This window comes from Canis lupus, chromosome 10, assembly GCF_003254725.2.
Source record: "Canis lupus dingo isolate Sandy chromosome 10, ASM325472v2, whole genome shotgun sequence".
In the NCBI taxonomy this organism is placed as follows: domain Eukaryota; kingdom Metazoa; phylum Chordata; class Mammalia; order Carnivora; family Canidae; genus Canis; species Canis lupus.
In genome coordinates this window covers 56,242,861-56,255,403 of record NC_064252.1, presented here as the reverse complement: position 1 = coordinate 56,255,403, position 12,543 = coordinate 56,242,861, and the positions used below count along the sequence as shown (strand labels likewise).

Sequence of the window (12,543 nt, the reverse complement as noted above, 5' to 3'; positions counted from 1 at the left end):
TACTGCCAAGCACCTTCTAGCCACTTGTTTGATGTTCATGAAAAAAAGGCATTTATGCAAATAATTATATTCCATGTGGTAAAGAACAAAAGAATGAAAGGAGGGTATAGTCAGAGAGAAAGGAACATTAGCTACTGTAACAAGCCCCGTACCTCTGGGGTAACACAATAGGGATGGCTTTCTAGGCTACCTCTGCTCCAAATGATTCCCAGATCCTGGCTCCTCCTGTCTGTGCCCTTCTTCAGCTTCAGAATCATTCACTTCAAGGTACGTGGGTAGGACAAAAGAACATGAGTAGGAAAAAAGAGCGTATGTGTGAAATAGTGCTTGTCATGTCTTGTAGCAAGGCCTATTAGTCACCTATTGTTGTGAAACAAAGGGCCTCAAATTTAGCAGCTTAAAACAACTCAGTTTCTGCAGGTCAGGAATTCCACAGCGGCTTAGCTGGAGGGTTCTAGCTTTGGGTCTCTTGTGAGGCTGGAATTCAGATTTTGCTGGGCTGTAGTCATCTGAAGGCTTGAATGAGATAGGAGGATCCTCTTCCAAGAGAGCTCATTCACATGACTGTTGACAGAAGGTCTGTTCTTTGCTGGCTCTTGGCATGATGCCTGTTTCTTGCCATGTGGACCTCCCCACTGGGCTGTTTGTGTGTTACTACAACATGGCAGCTGGCTTCCCCCAGAGCTGATGATCTGAGAGGAAGAACAAGGAGAAAGCTCTAATGCCTTTTATGATCTAGTCTTAGAAAAAAAAAAAAAAGATCTAGTCTTAGAAGCCATATGCTGCCATTCCTGCTATGTTCGGTCATTAGAAGAGGGTCATTAAGTTCAACCACGTCAAGGAAAGTGGAATTAAGCTGCAATTCTTGAAAGGAGGGGTATCACAGAATTTGTGGACCACATACATCCTGAGCACAAACATCCTGAAGCCCAGGGAATTTCCTAAGTGATAAGAGGAGATAAAAGTGAAAGGAGTATCTTTGGTTATTTAAAAGAAGCCCCCTTTAACCACTCCTCAGTTTATTTTGAGGAAGTGACTTTTGGAAAGACCCAAGGGTTAGGAGAACCAGCCTTGTGATTTGAGGATTGGCATTTTCAGCCCCACTCCAACAACTTTGAGTGGGGAGCTGAAGGTTGAGTTCATTACCTATCATGCCTATACCATAAGGCTTCCATAAAAATCCCTAAAGTATCAATTCATAGCACTTCTTAGCTGGTGAACACCTCCACGGGCTGGGAGACTAGTGCACCCTAGCTCCACGGGGACAGAAGCTCTTGTGCTAAGGACCCTTCCAGACCTTTTGCTGTGTATCTCTTCATCTGGCTGTTAGTCTATACGCTTTACCAGCCTTTATAATAAACTGGTAAATGTAAACGAGTGTTTCCCTGAGTTCTGGGAGCCATTCTAGCAAATTACCAAACCAGAGGAGGGGATTGTGGGGACCCCAATTTATAGCCAGTTGGTTAGAAGTGTAGATGATAATGTGGGGTGTGCAATTGGCATCTGGATTGGGGGAATGGTCTTCTGGAACAGAGCCCTTAACTTGTGAGAGCTGAATGCTAACTCCAGGTGGATCATGTCAGGATCATACTGGATTGGACAGTATGCCCAGCTGGTGTTGGAGAATTGGTTGATATGGAGAACCCCCCCCCCACACACACACACCGGGTCACAGAAGTGAGTGGAACAGTGGAGGAAAACTTCACTGAACAAAGGAAAGGACTTTGCCTTTCATAGGTTCCAATTCCTTCTTGGATCCTCATTAGCTGTGTACCTTCGGGTGGTTTACTCAATCTCTATCAGTCTTGGTTTCTTCACCTGGACAGTGGGAACAATAATACCTCTTTTAACAGGTGTGAGGAAGGTTTGAGAAAACATGTATAAGATACTTAAGGCAGTAAATGGTAGCTCCAGTGATCAATGGAAGCTCTTTATAATGAATAAAGAAATAGTCCTAGAGAGTTTTAACAACTTGCTCAAAATCAGATAGAGGCTTGATTAGAACCTCACATTAGAACCAGTATGAACATCAGCCTAGAGATCCAAAATAACACCTGGGTCTGGGATAGAGGTGGCTGTGGAAGGAACAGAGAGACAGGACAGCACCAGCCCTTGAAAGCAAGAGAGGAACTTAAGCTGATGTACTAGAGAGAAAGATGTGATCATAAATTCTTGGGCAGGGAGGTGTTTTATGCAAACATATTCTGAGATTCAGTTGCAAATAGATGAATGATATAACTAATACAATAGACTTTGAATCAAGAATAGGAATATTCATTCAGCCACCAAGGTCAGTAGAGAAAGCGCTACTAAAAAGCACCCGGCGGCTTTCATCATGTAGTCAAGGAAACAAGGAGACTAAAAAAGATATCACCAAAGAAACTGTTTTGAAAATATCTATACAAGAAAAAGGAAAGCCAGCTACATATTCTGAACCCATGTTCCCATGGCAGCATGTGTCTGTATGGAGTGCCTGTCCCATAAAGCATGGGTATAATTGTGTGTGTGTGTGTGTGTGTGTGTGTGTGTGTGTGTGTAAGTGAAAGGAAAATGTGGAGGATTCATACCCAACCCATGTGATGCTGCAGTTGAGGGAGAGGGTTTAAGCACATGGTCCCCCTGTGGCATCTATAGGTGGATGAGAAATTTCCAGGAGCTTTGTGAGCTTTTCAGTCTTCTGAAATATGATCTGTGGAGTAGGAGTAGCATCTCAGAAGTCCTTTTGTCGACATGGAAAGTATTGACTGGAACCTGGGATCTCATATGTATGCAAATAGAGAGAACCCTCTGTAGTAGTGGGGTGAATAGTGTAATGTCATGGACAGAACTAAACACACGGGGCCAGATGGACCGGCATCAGGATCCAGTCTTTGTACTAACTCACTGTGGGGCCTTTGGCAACTTGTCTTATCAGTACATGAGCATCTGAGAGTCCTCTCTGAAAGTCCTGAGAGAAAATGATGAAATCGACCTTTAGTGGTGTGAGAATCCAAGGAGGCATCTTAAATATCAGTACCTGGCATATGGGAGCCATCTAACACTTCTTTCTCCTCTCTCCCTTCTCTTCTGAATAAGAGATTCTTAAACTTTATAGTGTGTAATAATCATGTGGGAGATGCAGCCCTCACCTCCCACCCAAGAATCTGATCCAATGGCCTTTCAGGGGAGGGGGGGTGTCCAGAAATCTGCATATTTCCCCTGAGCCACAGGAGATTTGAGGAGGTGATCCAACAAGCCTACATCTGCAAACTCTGTCCTAGAGGAGATACAAACCAGAGAAAGCTAGATGCCAAAGGATAAGATCTCTAAGTGAACCTCAAGGGTTCCTTCCTGGCTATTTTTATTATGCTGGGGATGAGGAGGGATTGTGACCTGTCACCCTGACCCCAGACTAATCAGCCACATTAACAGTGGAAGCTTCATTTTTAAATCGAATCCCTATCAGCTCCTTGTGTAAAGGCCAGGTGAGGAAACGGGGCACTGCAGAAGCTGTGCTTTGGCCAAATCCATAGCGTTCGTTCATTGGTTGTGTCATTGCTTCGCTTCTTCTTTCATGAATTACTGTCTATTATATGAAGCTTACATAGAAGTACAGGACCTGCTCTCTGCTACCAAAAACAGAAGATGTTAAAATAGGACAATTTGAGGGGTTCCCGGGGGGCTCAGTTGGTTAAGTGTTGGCCTTTGGCTCAGGTCATGATCCCAGGGTCCTGGGGTGGAGCACCACATTGGGTTCCCTGCTCAGGGAGGAGTCTGCTTCTCCCTCTCCCTCTGCCACTCCTCCTGCTTGTGCACACACGCTCTCTCTCTCTCACTCTCTGTCAAATAAACAAAATCTTTAAATAAAAAAAAAAAAGGACAATTTGACTATCTGCAAAGACAACAGTACGGAATGTGATGAAAGTAGAAACCGAGCAGTAGAGATAACACATTGCGTAGCCGTGGGAGTTCAGTGGATGGGCATCCAAGAACGGTTTACTGGAGCCTTTGAGAACGGGGCTGGGGCTTGAAAAGAGAATTTGATTTGGACAGCTAGAGTGAGTGGAAGGCATTCCAGCTTTCTCCCTTCATTGAGTACTTTTTAAAAATGTATTATTTAGTGAATCATTATATATCCATTACATATCCTACCACATATCCTCTGTTTTTAGATGTGTTACTAAGTTTTGTCATCATTGTTCAGACCAGTACTTCTGCCCTTCATTGTTGGTGATACTCTGTTTCCTGGGGAAACTGAGCACTCTTGTAATTCTTGTACCCTAGACAATTTTTTGGTAAATTCACCTCCATATTTTCTGAAGGATATTTTAAAATAAATTTTTGATGTTCCCAAAAAATCCATTCGCATGTACAAAGCATGTGATTTGATCAGTTAACTAGAGAAGAGTTCAAATTGCTGTTATACATAGTTTTCCTGTTGAAAACCTTTTTACAAACTCTGTTGAGGCTCACCTTGGAGAGGCCTAGCACCCTGGGTAAGCTCGTGTGGCTGCAGAGCCTTGGGAGGCTGGGATGGTTCCCAAGAATGAAGGCAACTGATTATCCATCCAACCTGGGTGACCCAGAGGAATATTATCACCACAGACCCAGGACAGTTTTGTCTGTAGAACCTGCCACACAAGGGCAGCTCGCCTAGGAGATTAAACGGCAGACTGTTGCCAGGCACCGGAATGACAAAGTCAGGGTTGCTCCCAACCTGATTTCCAAATCAGGTAAAAAGAAAAGGAGTCAGGTTCAGCCTGCCGTGTCCTGACACTGTCTGGCTCTGCAGGCCTCTTTAAATAGCCCCAATCGATTACCTGGGATCTGTGGAGGTGCTCGTTCAAGAGAAAGGGTGCTGATACGTACTAAGCTCCTCTCAAATGCTGAGTGTTGTACAGATGTCCTTAAACATCAAATCTGTTTTAAGAATATTCTCTACCTGTTTTATCTCTTTTTTTAATATAACATAGGCAATATTTATTAAATCATTAAATTAAGAGTTAAGGAATTACTAAATGGTACATTAATGCAGAATGGTACTGGTTTATTTGACTCCGGTGTCCATGACTTTCCTTATCTACTGCGCTGTCCAGCCCCGACACCAAGCCCAAGGAGCTGTGAATCCTGACATCTGCGTCAACATAGGCCCTGCCTGTCAACATATAGACAGGCACATGAGTTGTCCAAAACATAGGGAGATCTGAGTATCTGTTAAGGAAATAAATGACTGTGACTTTTCCAGGCAAAAGAATATCTGTAACATCTTGCACTGTGGGAATCTCGGGGTGTGCTGGAGCCAGTCTGTACTGGCTTGCATGAGCCAGTTGCTAAATTTTCAGGAATTTTGTGAGACCATTCTTAAACTCAGCCATTTTTAGATGCTAAACTATGTGCATTTATGATTAAATAACTTATATTAAAAACAAATGTTGTAGGTGCAACTCACTTCCTAATGATTTTATTACACTTCCCCATTACCTCTGCTCTTAAGATAGAAATAGTAATGCTAGTATGTGCGTGTGTTCCCAATATTCAGTGACATTTTGTTGGTATCTTGACCTCAGTCTTGGAAGTTGCCATTACGTAAGGAAATTGATAAATATTACTAGCCTAGGGGTAGTTTGTCCAGGAAAGCTGGTTGTTAAACATTTACCAACACACCACCGGGCAGTATCCATACAGGTGTTGTCATGAATTACCTTTATCAGAAATAAACAGTCTACAAAGACTAACAAATGCCTTCTGTCAGCCCAGTGTGGTATCCACCCAGCAGAGACTTGGCCAGGAGAGTGGAAGTCAGGAAAACAAAAAATCTGTTGGGAGTATTAGTAAGGTGAGTAGTATAGACTCCCTATGTCAGAACACTTGGGCATTCACAAAACTGTGACACACAGGCTCTTGGGTGAGCTTCACACTGGTTCTGGAAGGTGGTTCCTCTGCCATCAAAGAAGAGCAAGTCTAATTTGTTGTCCTTGCAATGGTCAGCTGACAGAAGCCCTGGAGTGTGGCTGATGCTTCTTCCAGAGGACTCTGCTTCCTGGGCCTCAGTGCTAATGGCCAAGCAATGACAGCCCTGGCTGGTGAGCTGTGCGATCACCCATTCACAGCAGACTTCAGGATGTGGTTTCTGGATGGCTTGCTTTAACTTAGTACAACTCCTGTTTCTGGGTGCTACCAGCGTACTGGCCCAGTGAGTGTATACTGGTTTATGTCAGGTGACCTTCACCAAAGGTCAGATTTACCTCCATGGGTAAAGGCATCTGGAAATAAATAGGACAGAATAATTGGGAGAGGGTCAGAAATGAAACTCCTAGCCTTGCATGTAAAATCATATATCTCTATTCCAGCGTCAAGAGGAGGAGCTGTAAAGTAAACTTGAAATTTTATGGTAAAGATGGTCTTTCAGGGATCTTTAAAACTTGGTAGGTTGATACCCATGACAGAGATATACTTAAGATTTCTTTGGATCTTATTTCTTTTCTTCAATTGTCTTGATTAAGAATTTAGAAAACAATTCATTCCACTGAAAATTTTAAACAATATTCAAGAATATAAAGCTAAAAAGGAAATTGCGTGTGTACACCTGTTCTCCAGGGATAATTGCACTATGATTTGTATTCTTCTAGAACTTTATCTAAACATACACCCCTCCACATGATTTGAAAGTTTTTGGTAAAAAAAAAAAAAAAAAAAAAAAAGGAATATACCAACTATATAAGTAGTTCTGTGCCTTGCTCTGCTCATAGTGTATCTTAGAGAAGATCTAGACCATGTCTTGCATGTATAATAGAGAATTCTATTGTGCAGATGTACCATCAGGTATCTCAAGAGCTCCCCATTCAAGAAAATAGAACTTTTCTTCAATTGTTTTTAAAAAAATTACAGCAAATAAACATCCACATAAATATGTTCTTGCCTACTTGTACTGTTATTTCTATAGGATAACTAGGAATAAAACTGTAGGGTAAAAATGTATGTGGATTTGCAATTTGGAAAGTTCTGCCAAATTGCCCTTCAAAAGTAGTACTTATTTATACTCCCACAGTATTACAGTAAAGACCTATTACCCCATTGATTCTTACCAATATTTTATATAAACAATCTTAAATTTTGTTCTATCTCAGGTATATGTTGCTCTTATTGTGCAATTACATGACATTGTTTACCTGCTTTTTGTGTTTTTTCTTTGAATTGCCTGTTTCTGCCCTTTGTCCATTTTCCTATTAATTTGTATTGACTCTATTTGACTTATAGAAGTCATATTCTCTTCATATAGAACATTTGGTAGCTTTATATATTAGGGATATTACTATTTGTAGTGCTACAAATATTTTCTCACTTGTCCATTTATTTTTGAACTTTATTAAAGTTCTATTTGGGGCCATATTTACAATTTGCATTCCTTTGTAGATAAATCTGATCTGTTCCCTCATAGCTTCCGGGCAAGGAGTGTTGTTTTGGATATTCTGAGATGAAGACAAGGTAACTAGAAAGCCTTAAGGAGAAAAAGAAGCCTTGAAACTTTGACTGATTGATGTCATAAAAAGCCAGCATTTTTTAGATACTTTACTATTAATTCTATTATGTACAGGAGCAAAGCAAAATAAAATGTTTTTCCAACAAGTTTACTAAACTCTTTTTACAGACCAAGGAAAGAATAGAAAGCAGCAAGGACATCTGTGCTCAGCAAACACACAAGCCTGGAATAAAGCAGCCCCGACAGGAAATGGGGAAAAAGTCTTGACATGTAAATTTCATCATTTGCTCTGGAGCTGAAATTCAACACTCAAAATCATTCTGTTTTTATTTTCCAAGTAAAAAGAAAAGAAAGGATTAGAAAACTGCCAAGTGCTCTGTGTTTGAGAAGTGACCACTACTTTCAAGCTCAGGCATATCCAGCCTTCTCTTTGTAACACACATTTTTTAGTAACATGTATAATATTCCTGAAAAGGGGCCAAAATGTGAACAACTGGTTGATGTTTAAGTTCTTGAAATGTGGAGATGAATTAGGCTGTGATTTTGGAAGGAATTAGTTATTCCCTAAGAAATTGAGGGCATGTTTACTGGTTCTGTAAGCATTATATTACCTTTACTTAAAATATCAAAATCTTTATGCTCCTTTTACCCTGAGATCGTTTTTTTTTTTTTTTTTAACTTTAAATGCCACCAATAAGCAAAGGAACTATGAATGTCTAAACAATTCTTAAATATCATTCTTCAACGAGATAACTCTAATTTAATTGCTTAGAATAGCTTGTTTTGAATAAGACTTCCAGTACACGGGTATATAGTTGCTTGAAATATCTCATAATGGAACAAGAGAAAAGAAAAAAAGACCTCCATTTTCAGCATTTTAGGGTTCCGTCTGTAAGAATAACTGTAGGGCAAAGAGTGGTCAGCTAAAACTGAAACACCAGTTACTTTGGAGAGTCCTGAGTATGAGAGAGAAGGCACCATTGCAGGAAGATGTTGCTCAGTAAAATACAGATTACAGTGATTGGAAAGGAGACCAGAAACTGTATCTCTGGCCTTCGGTGTCTATATCCCATTGCTTTGGCAACGGGCAAGAAAGAAAGTAAACTTTCTTTGGAAAGATGCAACAAAAGCTAACACCCAGAAATAAATATGACCTGCTGGCCATTCCTGAACTTAATGTGGAGACTCAAAGGCAAAATAGAAGAACAAACTTTATTTATTTTTAAAGATTTTTATTTGTTTATGAGAGACACGGAGAGTGAGAAAGAGACACAGTCAGAGGGAGAAGCAGGCTTCCTGGGGGGAGCCCGGTGTGGGACTCGATCCCGGGACTCTGGGATCAGGCCCTGAGCAGAAGGCAGATGCTCAACCACTGAGGTATCCCGGTGTCCCAAGAATAAACTTTATCCAAGAGAAAGAGACTATGAGGAAGAGAAATCTAGGAGTAGAAATTAAAAAACTGAAGACCATGTGCCATGCCGGAGAAGATCTGGGTACAGATGGGGAGACGGGGTCAGAAGCAGCACAGAGGTGGGTAATAACTAATCCAGCCAACTTGCTGGGTGACTTCAACTCTTTGATCCTTTCTTCAGGTCTCCTTCAGTCTAAAGGCATAGATCACAGATGCTGTGCTAAGTTTTGTCTTCATTCAGTGGGGAGACCCCTACTTTTTTGAGGGGGGTGGGGGATGGCCTGTTGGCAGCTGTACTTTAAGAAGACATATTAGCGTGAAGATTATTCTCTGAATTAGGGTAGCAGCGGTGGAAACCCTAGAAGCATTGATGGATGACAGCTCGTATGCCAGGCAGGCTACACAGCAGCCCCCAGAGATGCAGAGTAGAGAAACAGACAAGGAAGTGCTACAAAAGCGACCTGTAGGCTGGGGAATAATGGGATAGTCAGCGACGAACACTCTGTTCTGCTTGGTGGAGGTGGAGCTTCAGAGAGTGTGAAATAGGGGACATGTGAAGGTGTGGGAAGTCCATACAGAGGGAAGAACATGGTTAAAGGCACAGAAGCATGAACGTGTCTGGAATGTTCTGGAAAGAATGAGTCACTTCAGGTGTGAGCACGGGGCCTTGGGCTGGAGGCATGACTGGCTGGAGGGAGGCTGCCAGACTGCGGAGGTCTTGTAAGTCCTTCTGACGGCAAGGAGGAGCCTTTAGAGAATTTTCCACCAGGCCGAGACTGAGGTGAGCCTGCAGAGACCAGTGCCAGCAGCCGGCCAGGGAAGGAACAGAGTCTGAGAAGCTGAGGCTGACAAGTCAGTGGGAGACGTGGCCTGGACATGAGCGGCGTGACGCGGTGGTCAACTAGGGCAGGCAGAGGCCTGGAGCTAGGAAACAGACGTGAGAGCTAGAATTCGGTGACCGATTGGAGATGAACACAGAGGTTTCTGACCTATGGGGTGACCTGGGATGCCATGAGCTTAAAGGCAGGAATTTGCAAGGGGGGACATGGGAGACACATTAGGGTCTCATTTGGGGCCTAATGAGTGTTCTGGTTATCTACTGCAAGACCATAAACCACCCTAAACTTAGTGGCCAACGACAATAACCATTTTATGATGCAGTGGGTGCGGCTCACCTCTCCTCTCCAGTCTGGGGCCTCTGCTGCTGCAAAGACAGACAGACGGCCAGCGCTACACCAGCCTGACCCGGTGGGGTGTCCCCGGGAAGGCCTCCTTCCTGGCCTGCCGGCTCGCGGGGCCCCTGAACCACCGCCTCCTACGACCTCGCCTGGGAAGGCCCGTGCCGCGGCCCCTGCCTTGGTCTCCAGATTCAAGGGGAGGCCTCCCAGGCTCCCCTCCAAGGGCGAGGAAGTTGGAGGTGCTGTTTGAAAACCGCCAAAATGAGTTAGAATAGAAACAAGAGGACGAATACACGACACAAATGCATGATACAGACCTCAGCAACTGCTCAAGTGTCAGGTCAGGGGTGAATGCACCGGAATCTCCCCGTTATCCTGCGCTGGCTGGGCTGGGGGGCTTTTCTTTTCTTTCTTTTTCTTTTTTCTTTTCTTTTCTTTTCTTCTTTTCTTTTCTTTTCTTTTCTTTTCTTTTCTTTTTCTTTTCTTTTTCTTTCTTTTCTTCCTTTATTCATGAGAGACAGGCAGAGAGAGAGGCAGAGGGAGAAACAGGCTCCGTGCAGGGAGCCCGATGCGGGACTTGATCCCGGGACCCCGGGGTCACGCCCTGGGCCGAAGGTGGGTGCTCAACCGCTGAGCCCCCCGGGGGTCCCAGCTCCCCTGCTTCCTAACAGCGTGGGCACAGGCAAGTTACATCATAATCTGGCAACTCCCCCCCTTGTCTCCTGCAGCGGCTGCAGGCTCGGGACCCCCACCCCGCGGCGCCCCGGGACGCGAGCCCCGCCCGCGCAGAGTCCCCGCCTCCCGGCCCGCGGGGTCCTAGCCGAGTGCGTGCCCCCCCCCCCCCGCCCCCCAGTCACCGCTGGAGGACCGTGACCGGAGAGGGGAGGGGAGGGAGCGTTCTCAGGGCCTCCGAGCCCCCCCCCCCCGCCCCGGGGGTTCGGGGTCAGCGGCTGTTCCTGGCGCGGGTGTCGCCCTCCGGGAGCTGCTGGGCCCCCCTCCCCCCTCGGCACGTCTGAAATTTACTAGAAGCCGGATTCCTGCAACTGTGACAGCAGGTGTGATCCCGCGGGCACCCGCCTTCCTGCTTGAAATGCGCAGCCGCTTGCACTTGCTCGGGGGTGGGGGTGGGGCTGGGGGTGGGGGTGGGCACCCGGGATTGGACCCCCTAGTGCACCCTGTGCTCCAGAGCACGTCCTAAGGCCCAGATGTTCCAGCCCCCTTTCCTGGCCGGAGGCAGAGGCCCAGACAGCACTGGAGGGAGAGTTGAATACAGGCAGGCTTGCTTCCCCCCACCAAAAAAAAAAAAAAAAAAATCCGAAGGGAAATATCAGAAAGGGAGACAGAACATAGAGACTCCTAACTCTGGGAAACGAACTAGGGGTGGTGGAAGGGGAGGAGGGCGGGGGGTGGGGGTGACTGGGTGACGGGCACTGAGCGGGGCACTTGAGGGGATGAGCACTGGGTGTTATTCTATATGTTGGCAAGTTGAACACCAATAAAAAGTAAATTTATTATAAAAAAAAAAATCCGAGGGGAGCCAGCACCCTGGTGAAGGCCATCAGCCCCCAGTGGCGGGCGGAGCCTGCGGGGTGGTGCTCCTCAGCCCCGGCTGCTCAGGCGGGGATCACTACTTCTCCCCATCTCAGCCTCCCCACCTTCCCATCTGGGGTGCTCAACAACAGCAAGAAGACGTTCAGCACAGTGACGGGCTTCCTATTCCTCCCTGAACCACCTAAAACCCTGGCGCATCTGTGAGAAAATGAATTTATCTACTCCTCAGGGACCCTGAATCGGGCTGGAAAGGCAAAACTATGTCCCCGGCTCTCTGCTAAAGGGCACCCGCTAGGCCCCGAGGCGTTTTTTCCTGAATTACAAAGGAGGCCCGGCTCAGATGCCTGTCATAACACACTGCAGCAAACAAGGAGCCACCAGAAGTTCCCATTCATCTACAGAATCTTTGAAAATCCTGTCTTGGGTGGAGTGACATTTGGTAACAATAAAAGCAGTTCACTGGGCAGGCAGCCCGAGTATGGCCCAAGCTGTCCCTCCACGGATTGGGGCTCACCTCTCAAGGCTTCCAGGAAATTCCCAAGAATGTCAGGAACCCTGTCTGGCCGTGGTGGGTCCCAGCCCACGCCCACCCAGGCTTCCTCTCCACCCGGGTCACAAGAGAAGGTGCCTCCTTAACCGAACTTTCTTCTCCTGAAGACTGGCCAGGCTCCTTCACCTTTTCCCACAGCTCAAGCTGAGCAGGGTCAGTGTTCGAGAGTCCCCAGGCCGAGCCACCCACAGATCCAGAGTGTGTATCCCACCAGTTGTCTGGGTTCCTGCCCAAATCAGATTCTAGGGGCGGAATCCTGGGTGGAAAACCCGAAAAACATCACATCAGCTCTGCAGCAACAAGTCTGAGTTAACAAACTCGCTACTCCTTTTTATAGTTTTATTTTTTTTAAAGCAGCAAAATAACAGCTAATATTTGTAATGTACTGTTAAAG

General features: G+C 45.3%; 2 long non-coding RNA genes across 4 annotated transcripts in view; one reads left to right on the top strand and one right to left on the bottom strand.

Annotated features, from left to right (window-relative positions):
- LOC112672319 (uncharacterized) overlaps positions 1-8,113 on the top strand; it is a 36,849-nt gene extending 28,736 nt beyond the window's left edge. For all 3 annotated transcript variants that reach the window (XR_007413610.1, XR_003144194.3, XR_004803092.2), the window contains one exon: positions 7,628-8,113. This is a non-coding gene — a long non-coding RNA (uncharacterized LOC112672319). The remainder of the gene's footprint in view (positions 1-7,627) is intronic.
- LOC112672316 (uncharacterized) lies at positions 4,991-10,829 on the bottom strand. The gene is made up of 3 exons (XR_003144189.3): positions 10,366-10,829; positions 5,682-6,242; positions 4,991-5,190 (listed from the first exon to the last, which is right to left on the bottom strand). It is a non-coding gene; the product is annotated as an uncharacterized LOC112672316 (long non-coding RNA).
- Positions 10,830-12,543: the final 1,714 nt, after the last annotated feature.